General features: G+C 41.2%; 1 non-coding gene across 1 annotated transcript; it reads right to left on the reverse strand.

Moving 5' to 3' along the window:
* Positions 1–1,664: 1,664 nt before the first annotated feature.
* LOC122090259 lies at positions 1,665–1,771 on the reverse strand. The gene has a single exon (XR_006143499.1). It is a non-coding gene; the product is annotated as a small nucleolar RNA R71 (small nucleolar RNA).
* Between the last annotated feature and the right edge of the window lie 15,700 nt (positions 1,772–17,471).

Consider the following 17,471-nt stretch of genomic DNA (forward strand, 5'->3'; position numbering starts at 1 on the left):
ATGCAAGCACTCTTTTATTTTTATTCAGTTCTTTTTATGTTTATGATTTATGCAATTGAGTTGTAATTTTTTAAGTTATAGTTCTAGGCTTAGATCTAGGTGACAAGATCACGAGCTGTGGAGCAATTTTTTTTTTCAAGTTCAAGCATTGATTCAAGTAAGTAGGCTCCTTCAGTAGTCTTCTCTCCCCCCTCTCATTCCCTCTTCTGACTACCCTTTCTTTCTTAATTTAGGATTTTTATTTTCAGTTGTTACATTATTGCTATCCCTCTCCCCCAAGGTTCATGGCTAGTGTATGTGTTGGCTTTGCCCCTCCTAGCCATAGAACCATCAATTTATTATTTTATTTTAATTGTCTCCCTTTCCCTAAAGCCAAGTAGAGAAACCCTTGTAAGAGTGACTCTCTGGTCAAGTAGGGAAGCTCATATTATGATGCATCCCTCGGGCTAAGTAGAGAAACCTACTTGTGAGTCTCTCTCTAGCTTTATCCCCTTTCTTTTACTTTATTTTTATTTCAGCTTTTATTTTTTCCTTTATTATTATTATTTTTAATTGCATGGGTTGTTTATTTTCAGTTATTTATTTATTTATTTATAATTGCGTGGCTTGCGTCTTTAAATTCTTAGATGACGAATGGTTAGGACGTTATTTTTAGGATAGTAATTAGAATTGGATCACAATCATTAATCAGTTCACTTTCGCATTATTAAAAGAAATAAAAAATAAAGTGGCTGCTCTCCCTGTGTTCGACCCGTAGCTACACTGATCCGTACGCTTGCGATTATATTTCAAATCTCAAACAAGTTTTTGGCGCCGTTGCCGGGGAGACAGTTCCATGTTATTTTTCACTTTCTTTTGGTAAATCGGAGTGCTTTGTTTGCTTTGTTTTATATTTTTCCTTTTCTTTTATTGAATTCCTGAGAAGAACAACTTGCAATAATAGTTGTATCAGTGGAGGTCGCCATGCCTCACAGTATGATAAAGACAGGTTTCGCCCTGTAGCAGTACCTCAGGAATTGACCTGAGCAACCCCGGATCCCTGTCGGTAAGCTCCCAAAAACCAAAAAAATAAAAAATAAAAAATAAAAAAAAATCAAAAAAATAATAATAAAAAAAAAGTTTTGCTATCCATTCTTTTGTGCTTGTCTTACTTTAGTTGTGGGTAGTTTTTCTGTTGCATGAGTGTTAAGTGGGTACGTAATACTAAGAATCGGTTAGAAAGAAGAGATCCAACAAGTAGTGACCCTATACGTTTGCTCTCTTTAAAACCCTTCAATATGGGAGACCAACAGCAAAACCCTTCACCTAAATCTCTGAAAGATAGGTTCTACCCTGCTAGAACAGCCCAACCTTCCTGCATAGTTCTGCCACAAGCCCAGGGCAATAATTTTGAACTCAAATCTCAATACATCACTATGTTGCCCCACTTCCATGGGTTGACCTCTGAGGACGCATACCTATTTCTAAGGGAATTTGAAGAGGTATGTGTTTTAATAAAGATCCAACAGCTTTCTGATGATGTTGTTAAGCTTAGGTTTATCACTTTTGCATTGAAAGACCAAGCTAAGAAGTGGTTGTATGGGTTACCCACAAATTCCATTACCTCATGGGAACAGTTCACAGTTGTCTTCCTTAAGAAGTTTTTCCCAACTCATAAGACCAATAAGCTTAGAAGTGATATCCTTCAGTTTAGGTAAAAGCCTAGTGAGTCATTTTCCAAACTTATGGAGAGATTCAAGGATCTACTCCAAGAATGCCCTCACCATGGCCTAGACCTATGGCATTTATGTCAAATAATTTATGAGGGTATTGATTACCCAACTAAACAAATGATAGAGTCTATGTGCCCTGAGGGATTCACATCCTTTACAGATGAAGGAAATGCATGGGAATTCTTACTTAACTTAGCTGACAAAACCCGTGAGTGGGAATCAACCCAAGAGAGTGAAAGAACTATAGGAGGAAAACGATATTTTGTGGATGGGATAGTAGCCAAGGAAGCCCATTTGGATAGCCTAATCAAGAGGATCGAGGCTATTGTTCCTAGAGAGCCATCATCAGTCAATTTGGTTAAGATTTGTGCTTGGTGCCAGTCCCCTGGACATGTCATAGAAGAATGCCCCAACACCTCTGGGGGCACTTCTAATGATAGTGTTAATGCCTTATATCAGAATAATCCATATAGTAACACATACAATCCAGGATGGAGAAATCACCCAAATTTCTCTTGGAATCAGGGCAACCAAGCAGGACCTTCCAATTTCTATAATCAAGGTCAACCTGGACCCCAAAGGCCTCCCTTTGCACAACAATCTTTTTCCCAAAATACTTTTCCTAGGTCAAATGTAGGACCTCAAGCGAGTTTTCCTAGGGCCCCTCTCCTATCATCTTATCAGCAACCCCCTGGGTTTACCAACACTGGAGAGGCAAGTAGAATTAGTGACTTAGAAAAAAATATGGCCCTCCTCATGACAAGCCATCAAAATCTTACGAGAGAACTTACCCAAGTTGTCTCAATTATGCGTGAGAGGGAGAAGGGAACTTTACCCAGCCAACCAGAGCCTAACCCTAGGCATCATCAGCCTGTTAGTTTACAAGGACCAACTAATGCACCACTGAATATAGTACAAGGTCAGACTCAACAAGGGCCCTCTAACCAATGCAATGTTGTTTATGGCCTTAGGAGTGGTAGAGAGTACCTACAGAGCGTTCCTAAATCTTCCCCATCTATTACTCCTGTTAACTCTTCTTCAGTTGAGGACACAAATGTGCCTCTTGTTCCAGGTTCGTCTGATGAACCTAAAGATTTTTCTGAAACTAAAGATGATTTGGTTGAGGAAACCAAAAAATGATTCTTCTGAACAGGGGCAAATCCCTAACAGTCCTTATGTTCATCCTGTCCCATTTCCTAATCGCTTGGTAAACAAAAAGAAGACTGCCTCCATGGATAAAATTTTAGAAGTCTTCAAAAAGGTAGAAGTAAACATCCCTCTTTTGGATGCCATATCCCAGATCCCCGCCTATGCAAAGGCACTGAAAGATTTGTGTACTCACAAACGTATCACTAGTATGCCCAAAAAGGTGTTCTTGGCAGGTAACATTAGTTCCATAATTACTCAGCCTATAGCAGCCAAGTATAAGGATCCAGGGAGCCCTACCATATCTTGTGTCATAGGCAACACCTATATTGAGCATGCCTTACTTGACCTTGGCGCAAGTGTGAATCTTTTACCTTACTATGTGTACAAGCAACTGGGATTAGGAGAATTGAAAGCCATTGGAACTACACTTCAGTTGGCAGATAGGTCTGTTAAGATTCCTAAAGGGATGGTTGAGGATGTCTTACTAAAGGTGGGGGAATTTATTTTCCCTGTTGATTTCATTGTGTTAGATACTAATCCCTTCTCAACCAAGGATGAGATCCCAATAATTCTAGGAAGACCATTCTTGGCTCCAGTAATGCATTAATCAATTGCCGGAATGGTTTCCTAAGATTATCTTTTGGTAACCAAACTGTTGAGTTTAACATGTTTAGGATTGGCAAGCAACCACATATGGAAGAAGAGATCAATATGCTTGAGGATTTTTTGGATTTTTCTGATGATTTAGTTACCAACTTTGATATTGATTTTGATTCAGAATTCCAAGAGTGTATGGATGAGTTGGATGATGATAGTGAAAATTTCTTTTCTGAAGTCTTGAGTCTTCACACACTTGTGGAGCCCTTAGGACCCCTTTCCAATTCCATTCCCAAACCTTCCATAGTTGAGCCCCCAAAGCTAGATCTTAAGGAGTTGCCATCTAATTTGAGATATGCCTTCCTAGGGCCTGACCAGACTCTTCCTGCAATAATTTCTTCAAATTTGACTTCTAACCAGGAAGAGGAGTTACTTAAAGTGTTAAAAGATAATAAGGAAGCCCTAGGTTGGACCATGGCTGATATCAAGGGTATAAGCCCTTCCATTGTACAACATCATATACATCTTATGGAGGATTCCAAACCATCCACAGAACCCCAAAGAAGAGCTAACCCAGTGATGATGGAAGCTATTAAGAAAGAGATCCTAAAGTGCTTGGATCATGGAATAATTTGTCCTATTTCTGACAGCCAATGGGTAAGCCCAGTTCACGTAGTGCCTAAGAAGTCTGGTGTGACTGTAGTTCCTAATGCCAATAATGAGTTGATCCCTACCCGCATCCAAACAGGATGGCGAGTGTGCATAGACTACAGGAAACTTAATGCGGCAACCTGGAAGGACCACTTCCCATTGCCATTCATTGACCAGATGTTAGAGAGGTTAGCTGGACATGAATACTATTGTTTCTTGATGGATATTCCGGATATAACCAAATCCCAATTGCTTTAGAGGACCAACATAAGACCACTTTTACATGCCCATATGGAACATTTGCTTACAGGCGTATGCCATTTGGGCTTTGCAATGCCCCTGCTACGTTCCAACGATGCATGATGAGCATTTTTTCTGATATGGTCGAAAAATTCTTAGAAGTATTTATGGATGACTTTTCAATTCATGGGAATTCCTATTCTGAATGTCTTCATCATCTTTCCCTAGTTTTGAAAAGGTGCATATCTAAGAATTTGGTTTTGAATTGGGAGAAATGTCATTTTATGGTTAAATCTGGTATTGTTTTAGGCCATGTAATATCCAAGGAGGGAATTAAGGTAGATAGAGCCAAAGTGGATTTAATTGATAATTTACCACCTTCTCAATCTGTTAAGGATGTTCGGTCCTTTCTAGGGCATGCAGGCTTCTACAGATGGTTTATTAAGAACTTTAGTCAGTTAGCCCGACCTCTCACCTCATTACTTGCCAAAGATCAAACTTTTGAGTTTTCTAAAGAGTGCCTAGAATCCTTCAAGCAACTTAAGAAGGAGTTGACCAATGCACCCATTGTTCAACCACCTGTTTGGACTGAACCTTTTGAATTGATGTGTGATGCTTCGGATTTTGCCATAGGAGCAGTTTTGGGTCAAAGGATTAATAAGTTGCCCACTGTCATTTACTATGCTGGTAGGACCTTAAATGATGCACAACTCAATTATACAACCACTGAAAAAGAATTTTTAGCTGTTGTGTTTGCATTAGAAAAGTTTCGGTCTTACTTAGTTGGTTCACATGTGGTGGTGTGTACTGATCATTCTGCTCTCAGATACCTAGTTCAGAAGAAGGATGCCAAAGCCCGTCTCATTAGGTGGGTTTTACTTTTGCAAGAGTTTGATTTAGAAATTAGGGATAAGAAAGGAGTTGAAAACCTAGTTGCAGACCATTTATCCCGGCTTCCCCAATTCCTTGACTGTTGATTCTCCAGTCAATGAGAACTTTCCAGATGAACAATTATTTGCAATGTCTAGTGAACCATGGTTTGCTGACATTGTCAACTTCTTAGTTTCAGGTGTGACTCCGGATCACTGGTCCACTCAAGATAAGTATAGGTTTCATTCCCAAGTTAAACACTTTTTCTGGGATGATCCTTATTTGTTTAAGATATGTCCGGATCAGATTATCCGACGATGTGTTCCTGATCATGAGCAACATTCTATTCTCTCTTTTTGTCATGATCATGCATGTGGTGGACACTTTGGACCTAAGAAGACTGCCGCAAAGGTTCTCCAATGCGGATTTTATTGGCCCACTCTTTTTAGAGATGCTTTTGATTTTTGCAAGGCTTGCCCTGCCTGCCAGTCTTTTGGCCGTATCAATAAAAGGAACATGATGCCCCTCAACCCTATTTTGGTAGTTGAGATCTTTGATGTATGGGGCATCGATTTTATGGGACCATTCCCTAATTCCTTTGGGAATTTGTACATACTTTTGGCCGTTGATTATGTTTCTAAATGGATAGAGGCCATACCTTGTAAATCTAATGATCACAAAGTGGTGGTCCAGTTTCTCAAAGAGAACATTTTTTCCCGCTTTGGTGCACCACGTGCAATAATTAGTGATAGGGGTACTCATTTTTGTAATCGGCCTTTTGAGGCCTTAATGAAAAAGTATGGGATCACCCATAAGTTATCTACCCCTTATCACCCTCAAACTAGTGGCTAAGTGGAGGTGTCTAATAGGCAGATCAAACAAATCTTGGAGAAAACTGTTAATCCCAACCGTAAGGATTGCTCCCTTAGGCTCATTGATGCCTTGTGGGCCCATCGGACTGCATTCAAGACTGACCTTGGCCAGTCTCCCTACCGTTTGGTGTATGGGAACGCTTGTCACTTACCAGTTGAGTTGGAGCATAAGGCCTTTTGGGCCATTAAGAAGCTTAACTTTGATTTGTCTGATGCGGGAATTCATCGTAGGCTCCAACTATCTGAGTTGGAGGAACTTAGGAATGAAGCCTATGAAAGTTCTAGAATTTAGAAGGAAAAGATCAAAGCTTTCCATGATAAACACATTCTGCGTAAATCTTTTGCAATTGGTGATAAGGTCTTATTGTACAACTCTCGATTGCATCTTTTTCCTGGTAAGCTTAGATCCCGATGGGATGGCCCATTTATTGTTCATAATGTATATCCCCATGGGGCTGTGGAGATTTTGAATCTAGGAACAGGGGTAATTTCGAAGGTTAATGGTCAGCGTTTGAAACCGTTCCTCGAGTTTCCTACTACTAGTAGTGAAGAGGTCATGGATCTCCATGAACCTCTTTACACTGATGACTAATTTTTAATCAGGTATGACCCCCTTGCATTGTCTTTGCTTTTAATTTTTTCCATGCATTGAGGACATTGCATGACTTAAGTGTGGGGGAGGGAAACCAGTTTTTGTTTTTTTTTTCTTTCACTTTGTTTTGTTTGTTTTTCTTTTTATTTTTGAGCTTGCTAAGGATGAAGTCCTACTTTGGCTTTTGGCTAATGATCATACCATTCGGTTGCTTGATGTATGAAAATAAAATTTTTGATTAAGGTCCCCATTTTGAACGTATAAAAACCCTGTTGAGAAGAAAGAAACAAGCATGTGTCTTGAGATGGGACTTTCTTTTGAAAAATAAGAGACCCCTGTTTTATGGTGATGGACCATATGTAAGTCTATGGGTTCCTTGTACTTTTGATTTGGAGTTGAGACCTTCTTTTTAATTTGGCATGAGTTGATAAATGCACAATTTTAAATGAAATGCGAAATGTGGTATAAAGAAGAATAAGAGTTGATTCCCTTGGAACTAGACAGGGCATTGCGCCTCAGGAAGCGTGGTGTCTTGATCGAAATTCCTTGGGAGGAAACTTCTGAAGTAACTCTAGCATCACTGCCTTTGTGGACATATGCAAAAAGCGAAGCTACATAGTAACTTGGGTGTCTGGTGTTTGCTCCACCATGTCATTCAAGCCAAAAGTAGTGGAGTAGAATAGAGTTTATTAAGCAGAAAAAAAAAAGAGAAAAAAAATGTGCAAATGTCATTATTGCTTGGTAACATGTTTGGTCAAAAACACTCCAACGCCTTAGTCATTGGTTCCCTATTTCTTCACAAGTGGTTTTGCCTTAAGATAAGGATGTTTTGGAAGAGACGAGGTGAGTTCCAAATTAAGAAATATGCTAGTGCCTGGAATTGATAAAGGGTAATAAAAGTTCAAGTGTGGGGGTCCCTTGTAAGAGAAATTATCCTTGCTCCGGATCGGTATGAGCCTTACCTTTAGCCAAAGTTGGGATTTGTTTATTCTGAATTTTGGGTGTATATTCACTGCAAACACCCACGAGACACAACTCGTCCACTAGGGGTGACCTAGGGGTTTAAAGGCTTGTTGCACATGCTAAGTGCAACCGTGATTCCTACGAAAGTGAGTTAGGTTTTTTTTATCTTTATTCTTTTTCTTTTTGTTTTGCTCGAGGACTAGCAAAGTCTAAGTGTGGGGGAATTCTGATGAGCACATTTATGTGTGAAATCTAGGTTAGTAAAACATGCATTTTACATATTTAGAATGGAGCTACCTTGGGTTTTACTCTCTTTTTGCAGGTTTTATATTTTCAAGGCCTTAAGGACTATCGGGAGCTATATCTTCAATTTTACACGTAAAGAGGTCCTATTTCTTTCCATGGTTCCGAAGAGGACGAAATTCTGAGCAAGATGGACGTGTTCAATTAAAAGTACACATTCGTTTGGTCACCCGTACAAATGATTATTCTTTTTCGGGTCAGAAAAAGAATAATGGATCAGAACTGAACCGAGATGCAGAACCAACCAGTTTGCAATTGTCCCAGAGGTACAAGGAATACTCCAAATGCCAACAAGGATCGATGGACCACATCTTTAAGTGATTAAAGATTTGTTTTTGGTAACAACAACTACCTAGCTTAGTTGGTGAGCTATGGTGTACAAAATTCTCTTGCTCACCAAGAGGTCTCAAGTTCGAATCTTATGGTTGTTTTTTTTAGAAGATTTTGTTGAAGATTTCCTGCTTTTCACTCACTTAAAGCACTAAGGGCATGGAGGGGATTTCCACATCAAGTTAGAAGCAAGCAAAATCGTGGAAGCAAGAAGAGAAGAAAAAGAAAAAAAAAAGGAAAGCAAAATCGTGGAAGCAAGAAGAGAAGAAAAAAAAAAGGAAAGAGAAAAAAAAGGGGAGAACCAAAGATTGTCCAAATCTTCTCTCTCCTCCACATCATCACCAAAGATTGTCCAAATCACACAAAGGAAGAAAAAAAAAATCGTCCCTAGGAGAGAGAAAAAAAGAAGAAAAATAAATTAGAAAAAAAAAGGAAAGAAAATAAGCAAAAAATTATAGGAAATTTCTCAAAATTTATTTCTCTCTTCTCTCTCCTCCATCTTAGCACTTTTGGACTCAAAAGATCTCACAATCAATTGTGGGTTTCTCTCTTTTAGGAAAGAGAAAATTGTTACCCTACCTCTCCATTCCCTATAAATACAACTCATGTAAGAGGAGGAGACACAATTCATTCTTCTTCTAGTTTTCTTTAGTTGCTCTCTCTCTTCCTCTTTCTCTCTTTAGTTTTAGTTCTTCTCTATTTTTGCTTTAATCACTTTTGTAATAGTTTTTTTTTATGTCAATTAATGCAAGCACTCTTTTATTCTTATTCAGTTCTTTTTATGTTTATGATTTATTCAATTGAGTTGTAATTTTTTTTAAGTTATAGTTCTAGGCTTAGATCTAGGTGACAAGATCACGAGCCGTGGAGCAATTTTTTTTCAAGTTCAAGCATTGATTCAAGTAAGTAGGCTCCTTCAGTAGTCTTCTCTTCCCCCTCTCATTCCCTCTTCTGACTACCCTTTCTTTCTTAATTTAGGATTTTTATTTTCAGTCGTTACATTATTGCTATCCCTCTCCCCCAAGGTTCATGGCTAGTGTATGTGTTGGCTTTGCCCCTCCTAGCCATAGAACCATCAATTTATTACTTTTATTTTAATTGTCTCCCTTTCCCTAAAGCCAAGTAGAGTAACCCTTGTAAGAGTGACTCTCTGGTCAAGTAGGGAAGCTCATATTATGATGCATCCCTCGGGCTAAGTAGAGAAACCTACTTGTGAGTCTCTCTCTAGCTTTATCCCCTTTCTTTTACTTTATTTTTATTTCAGCATTTTTTTCCTTTATTTATTTATTTATTTATTTTTAATTGCGTGGCTTGCGTCTTTAAATTCTTAGATGACGAATGGTTAGGACGTTATTTTTAGGACGGTAATTAGAATTAGATCACAACCATTAATCAGTTCACTTTCGCATTATTAAAAGAAATAAAAAAATAAAGTGGCTGCTCTCCCTGTGTTCGACCCGTAGCTACACTGATCCGTACGCTTGCGGTTACATTTTAAATCTCAAACAATAAGCATGCTGTGATCTTTGCTGATTGATTCCTCCCAGTGATAGATACTGAATGAAGATCTTGGCCACCTTCAAAATGTTAATCTTCCCACATCTAATGAACTACTTCATTTCCTCTTTTTTCCATCCAAAGAAACCTTGAATTTCCTCCGGGTAATCTTTCTTCAAAGATGGTTAAATCAATCTGCCCTTAGGTGGAGACAGCATACAAACTTGGAACTCTTCGAGAGTTGGGTAGATCTCAACCACCAAACCAAAAAACATGAAGATCAGTATCCCAGTGTTGAGGTACCTGTCAGAGTAAATTGTGATGTGATTCCACACACCTTATTCGAATGAGAAATGGCATACTCATAGACTCCAGTAGTCTTGGTGCCATGATGTTTATGTCCAAGGTCCATTTCTTTAATGTCTCATCCAAGGAGTCCAGGTGTAGACACTCAATTTTGTCACCCTCCTTTGGCTATGATGAAATATGGATCTTGGATGCGACTTCCGGCTTCCGACCAATAGAGATGCTAGTGGAAACACTCCCCTACCCAAAACCGTGGAAATCCTCATGTGGGAGAGAGGAAAGTCTAATTTTGACTTTTTATATATGAAGGAATCTGGCCAAGATGACCATACAGATGAATAGTGCTTGGAAACACGATTTCGACGATATATGATATGTCAAAATTAGACTGATGGATCTCCCACAATCATCCTTGAAAAATCACACTTTCACACACATATGCTCTGCACATAGACAGTCCCGCTGGAAACCTGAAAAAATCCCCCACCTAGCCCAAACACCCTAAAATTCATCCCCTACCTACCCAGATAACCCCGAAACACTCCCAGGCTTGAAACCTTAGAAACCCTTATGCGGGAGAGAAGGGGATCCAATTTTGACTTTTTATATATAAAGGAATCTAGTCAAGATGATCGTACAGATGGATAGAGCTCAGAAATATGATTCTAACGATATATGATACACCAAAATTGGACTGACGGATCTCCTATAATCGTTATCAAAAAACTCGTTATCACGAGCGGTGAGCGCATTGCCAATGGGCTAGCTCGCGCGCATGATTGCTGCTTATAGATGCAATGCATGGTCACTGCCCTTGGCTTCTACCTTTGGAAGTGGTGCATGGCTGCTACCCATGGGCTGTAGCACACACCAGCCCCCTGCTGCACACAGCCCTTGCCACACACAGCCCCCTGCCGCACATAGCCCCCTACCCATGGCCTACTGGCCTGTGCCCCCATGGGCACAAACCAGCACCCCCATGGGCACAGGCCCATGGCCTTGTTGCTACCCATAGCCTACTGGCCTGCATCCCTGCAGGCACAGACCAGTGTCCCCGTGGTATTGGCCTATGCCTCAGTGAGCACTGGCCCGCGGCCTTGCCAACCCTGCTGCCCACTGCTGCCCATTGCTGCCCAACCCGGCTGCCCATTGTTGCCTAACCCGGCTGCCTATTGCCTCCCACTGCTACCCACTACTGCTCACACCTGCCTGGCTGCATGCATGCATGGCCAGCAGGCCAGCGCGCACACATGCGTGCACTGGCTGCTGCCCATGCATGCATGCACCCGTTGCCCATGCCCGCACCACCTTGGCCATTACCCACGCGTCATTCATCGTGCACCCGTGATGTCACCTGCACTACCTGCCTAAACTGACCATACCTTGGGCACTTCGACCTGGTCCTATGTGTCACCGTTAGTGGCCGGACACGGTGTTCCTCCCTCCTCTAGTTTTTCTAAAAATCACTTTTTCCGGCTAAAATTCTCTCTCCTCCCATTTTCTCAAAAACCCCCTTTACCCACTGGACAAAAGCCCTCCCCACCCATTTTTTCCTTCAACTTCCCCTTTTACCCATTAGACAAAAGCCCTATTCCCTCACTTTAGGCAAGATCCCCCCTTTCGTCCATTGGATAAAGGGATTCCCCCTTTCTTATTTGGCCAGAAAAAACTATAAATACCCTCCTCCCTTAGAAAAAACATACCAACACACTAGAATCCCCCTTCACTCTTTCAAAGTGAAATTTTCCTCTCCTCCCCCTCTTAATTTTCTTCTGATCTTCGGAGCGATCTTCGTCAAGATTTGAAAACTCATTTGGATCTTTGAAGTGTTCTTTGGGATCTTGAAGATCTTCAATCCAAAATCTTAGTTAGATCCAATTTTTAGCCAAAAATAGTATGTTCTTGAGCTACCTACCTTGAGTGTTCTTGAGCATTCCTGAGATAGAAACCCCCCTTTTTTTGTGGTTCTTCGGGTCTACAAAGAGATCTTTGTTAAGATCTGAAACTTTGTTCGGATCTTCAAAGTGTTCTTCGGGACTTTAGAGTTCTTCAATCCATTTTTAGGTTAGCCCATTTCTTTTCATAAATAGCCATTCCTAGCGGAACCCTTGTCCGAGTGTCCTTGGAATCTTTCCAGAAATAACCATTCCCAGCGGAAGCTCTGCCGAAGTGCCACCTCAGCCTAGCCCTCCCTTAGCCTATCCCCAGTGGAAGCTCTGTTGGAGTGGCACCTCATCCTGAATCCGAAAATATCCTTCCCTAGCCAAAGCTCTACCAGAGTGCCACCTCATTCCAAGCTAAAAAATAGCCTTCCCTGGCCAAAGCTCTATCCGAATCCAAATCCGAAAATAGTCTTTCCTAGCCGAAGCTCTGTCTGAATCCCAATCCGAAAGTAACCATTCCTAGCCGGAACGCTATCTGAATACCATCACAATCAGCATCTCTTAAGAAAGAAGTTGGAAGTTAAGACCATCTTCCCCTGAGCCAGGAGAATTTGAAAGATATTCCAAGCCGGTACTAATCAGGGGCCCACCCCTCTTGACCCGAAACAAGGATTAAGTTCAGGTATAATTTCTCAACCAACTTGTCATAACGTAGACTTTATACATATTTGTTTTAGTGTATATATAGTAGTTTGAATTCAATTAATGTATATATATGTGATAACTTAGCCATACATGTGGAATAGTAATAATTATGGAAAATGTTCGTTCTCAAGCATCTAGCAAGAAAACCAGTTGAACCGGGCAGATTGGATGGTTAACACCTTCCCAACTCTGTAACTTGACACTTACCCTAAATCTCTAGACCAGACCAAATTTTAGGCCCTTTTCTTAGGAATCGGGGCCTCCACCGGGTCTTAGGCCCATAACCCTAGGTGATGACATTTGCATGATCCCCATCCCCGTATTGGACAATCATCAAAACCTCGTCTCAAATGAAGAAATTTATACTCTTGCAAAATAGGCCTCCACGTATCTCCATGCGGTGATACAGCGGTGTGGGGCCCGCAAGTAAAGCACACATGACACGAACCCCTCCCCTCACATGAAAGAGAGAGGGAGAGGAGAGAGGATGGAGGAGGCATAGTCCATTTCTCTGGCCACCACCCTCATAGTGGTGACTCCAATGGGGACAAAAGTCAAGCTTTCGATACTAGATGCTGCCTTTAAATGTAAGAATATTTTTCACCACATTTGTTTGAAAACATGTTATGTTTGTAATTGTATTCACTAACTACATCATGCATTATGCTCGAAGTGAAATCATTTGGTGAGGGACTCCCTATCACGCCCGTACCCTCAGGGAGGTCAGTGCATGTCATGGAGAGTACTCGGAGAGCAATTGATACCTGCTCCCTATACAAGAATGAAAGGTATCGTCAAACAGCGAGAGGATGTTGTATTTGTGCCAGCACCCTCGGTGAGGTCCATGCACTTTATAACATTCTGAGATCGAATACATCATCAAACGGCGAGGATGTTTGTATTTGTGCTAGCACTCTCAGGGTTGGTTCGAGCACTTTACAGCATTCTGAGATCAAATGATGGTTACCCTACATTACACCTTTGCACACAATCACTCATGGTTCCACCACCCCATGGTCAATTGGTTAACCTCGTGTGTAGTCACGAGTAATAGGCAAGGAAGTCATCCCCTTGATCTCATACCTATGGGTATATCAAAAGGATCACATACCTTGAGTATATACATCCTGTCAAGGAAACCTTGTTAGTCTTATTGCATCCACCGCATGCTCACATCATGTAGAAAATAGATGAAGAAGCTAGGAGCTCCATGAGCTAACTATAGGACTTGTTTGTGGTCTTGAAAAGGAATGCTCCTATATTATATACCTGACATAAAGAATTACTTTCCTAAGTGGGTTTCGGATAAAAGGTGTCCCTCCTCCTTAAGAAGAATGTCCATATACATGACTCAGGAGCAATCCTATCACAATCACGTCAAGTCCTGAGAAGTCCTGAGAAAAATCAGGAGAAAGGACACCTAGTGGGAAAAGAGCAAGGAAAGCATGACTTTTTTACATGGAATGTCTTATCGAAATATTCTCAATAAGCCATTGGTATGAACTTCCCACTTATGACAATGGGTGGACCAAGGGCATCAAACCCTATCCACCATTACCATTTAGCAGACTGACCTTGGATGAATCAATGGTTGTTAATTTAGTGAATGTATGAACAAGGGGTTGGGAATTCAAGATTCCTAAAATAAACCACTTTTGGTTCAGGCACAATTCCACACCTCAAGTATTCTCCGCGGTCCCTTTTGATGCGTCAGGGTAATCGATTGACTCGCCTAAGTCTAGAATCACCTCCATTGTCTCTTCGAGATTGTCCACTACCAGATGATTACAACCCAGTAAGCATGGATCCACCCAATATGGAAACAGCCGAACAGGCCTAGGTCCATCCCGGGGAGACCTTATAGACAAAAATGGCTGAAGTCAAGAGAGGGATAGCTCAAATATTGCATACACTTCAGAACCCTCCCAAAAATGATCGAGCACTGGCTATGGGAGATGTCGAATAGAATGGAGCTATAGGTCATCATGGGATTTTCTCCCAAGTTGACTAAGGAGAACCAAAGCATGTCCGACCAACTGGTCAGAGAGGATCTTCACCTACCCGCCTGAATGGTCAACGAGGGGCCAATTCCAGGGTCCCTCCTTCTAGGGTAGTGATCGAAGATGAAGAAGAGGAATTTACAACACACGCTCGCTTTGAGCCTCTAGAGACGGAGAAAGAAAGGAAGCTCAGAGAGTAGTTAGAGAAGTTGGAGAACATGATTCGAGCAGTGAAAGGCTCAGAAGGCCAAGCAATGGTTTCTAAGGTAATGAGTTTATTCTTTGGAGCAAGAATTCTAGAAAAATTCAAGTGGTAGACTGATAGGTTTGATGGGTCAGGAGACCCTAAGGCTCATCTCAAAGTCTTCCTCAGCATTGCCAAGTCGTGGCATCTTGCAGATAACCAGATGGGGCAAGCCTTCATATTAACCCTATCAGGATCAGCACTGAGGTGACTCACATAGTTGGAGTCATCACAAACTCAGAACTGGGCAATGGTAGTGAAAGCCTTCACCAAGCAGTACTCCTATAATACTATGGTGAATGTGAAATGTTGGGAGCTTGAGACGTTGAGGCAATAGCCTAAAGAAGGATTAACCGCCTTCTTGATGAGATTCAGAGACAAGGCTGCCAAGATGGTAGATAGGCCTTCAGACGTAGAGCAGGTAGAGATGTTGATAGAAAACCTATCAAAATCCTATTATGATGTTCTTTACTATCAGTATTTGCAAACTTTTGATGCCTTAATAGCCACCGGAACATGTGTGGAGAACAGAATTTTGAGAGAGGCCCAATATCAAGGATCCTCCCAAGATGCAAGCAAGAACACCTGAGTCGGATGGGTAAAGGGTTCGGGAACTAATGTGGTGAGTGCAGTTCAACAGTCAGTCTTAATAGCCACTTCTTCATAGCTCTTCATAATACAAGCAGATGCACCCGCCCAAAAGGCCCCTCGCCCAATAAGGCAGTTTTCTGATTTGGGAATGCTCGTAACGGCCACATTTGAGAAGTTAAAAAAGCAAGGATTGCTAGGGACAATGGCTCTAAGAGTGATAAGCGACCCTCCTCTAGCTTGGTATAGGGATCATGAGTATTGTGCCTACCACACTCAGAAAGGGCACAATACTGAAAGATGTTTGGGTTTATAGCATGCAATTCAGGATTTAGTAGACAATGGAACCATTGAGGTCAAGGTCATACAGCCTCCTAATGTCAATACCAATCCACTCCCTGATCATGTGATCGACTTGGATGACGAAACTACAGAGAGTGACCCCACTCAAATCATTGTACCTAGAGCTCTGAAGAATCATATGAATGCCCGTGCTTATAGAAGAGTCATGAGTCAAAAGGTTGGAGTCATAAGGACCTCTAGAAGAAGAAATCATCAGAAGATCATATGCTGCCGTTCATCCTTCCTCATCCATAAAAGGGTCCATTGCACCATATTACCAACCCCCACCCTATTTTCCACCCCCATCATATTATCAACCTCCACCATATTATCAGCCTCCGCCATATCATCAACCATTAAAGTGGAGGAACCTCTTCATCCTATCACCCCCAGTCTTCATATCCTACCTCTCACATTACATCATCTCCATACCATCCCACTTCATATCCCTCATCACCCTCATACCAATCCCATTCTCAAGGTTCAGTGTATAACCCAAAAGAAGGATGGATGGATGAGTATGATTGGAAGGATTTGCTTGCACTACCAAATTCCCCAAAGTTGACTTCATCAACAGGATCAGTAAATGCATTAGGGGAAAACCAGGAGAGTGATCCCACTTCTCTAATTTAGCCTGCTATAACTTTAGAAGATAATCCAGAAGTAATTGAAGAGATTACAGCTGATCTTCTCAGAGTAGTAACCACATTGGCCATAGGGGAGTAGATCAAGGAATACACTTCCTCAATCCACATAGGAACTAACACTAAGGATGATGAGTCGGAACTAGTCCAACTTTGAGCCAGCGATGTCAAGGCCAACACTATGGAGATCTTCCAGTCCATACACTCTAAATATTACGAGCATTTGGATACCAAAGAATTTAATGGTCCTGAAGAATCTGATGAAGAACCAAGTGAAGGGGAAATCAGTAAAGAAAAGGATGATGACAATGACGATGAGGATGAAAATGAAGATAAGAAGGATGGAGATGACTCTGATTCTTGAGAAGATGATGGGTATCTGGACTGGGATGACTACCAAGGGCCTTGGTACATTGATTATGATGATGAGTCAAAATATTACTCACCAGAACATCCAACATGTTTCTTAGTCAATGCTATTATTCATGATGATCTAATAGTAGACCTGACAAGTGGCATTTACCCTTCCCTCTGCATGGGAGCAGATCATTCTACATCAGATTCAAAAAGTGATGAAGGATATAGTAAGCCTATGCAAGTTTATTTGGATGAACCAGATTCCCTAGTCGAGCCAAAACAAGAGTTGTGTGAAGTATACTCCACTGCATTAAAGATACAGGAAAGGATAGAAAAAATTGATAAAATGTTGGGGGAAGTAATCATCAGTGATCTTTACTATTGGGAGCAATTAGATGATCTGGAGGAAATAGGACTAGATGACACAATCGCAAAGGTAGTAGATGCTGTGTTCCAACAGATTTCTAATGCAATCAAGAAGATATGAGCTAGGGCTATGGGTATTTGTGGAGGTCCCCGACTTCCCACCCCAAGTAGGGATGGAGAATCAGAAGAAGAAAATGATTCTATGGTGAGGATAAATCACCCTAACCAACAGTGATGATGAAGATAGTTATCCCACGTAG

This window comes from Macadamia integrifolia, chromosome 9 (genome assembly GCF_013358625.1).
Source record: "Macadamia integrifolia cultivar HAES 741 chromosome 9, SCU_Mint_v3, whole genome shotgun sequence".
Taxonomy (NCBI): Eukaryota; Viridiplantae; Streptophyta; class Magnoliopsida; order Proteales; family Proteaceae; genus Macadamia; species Macadamia integrifolia.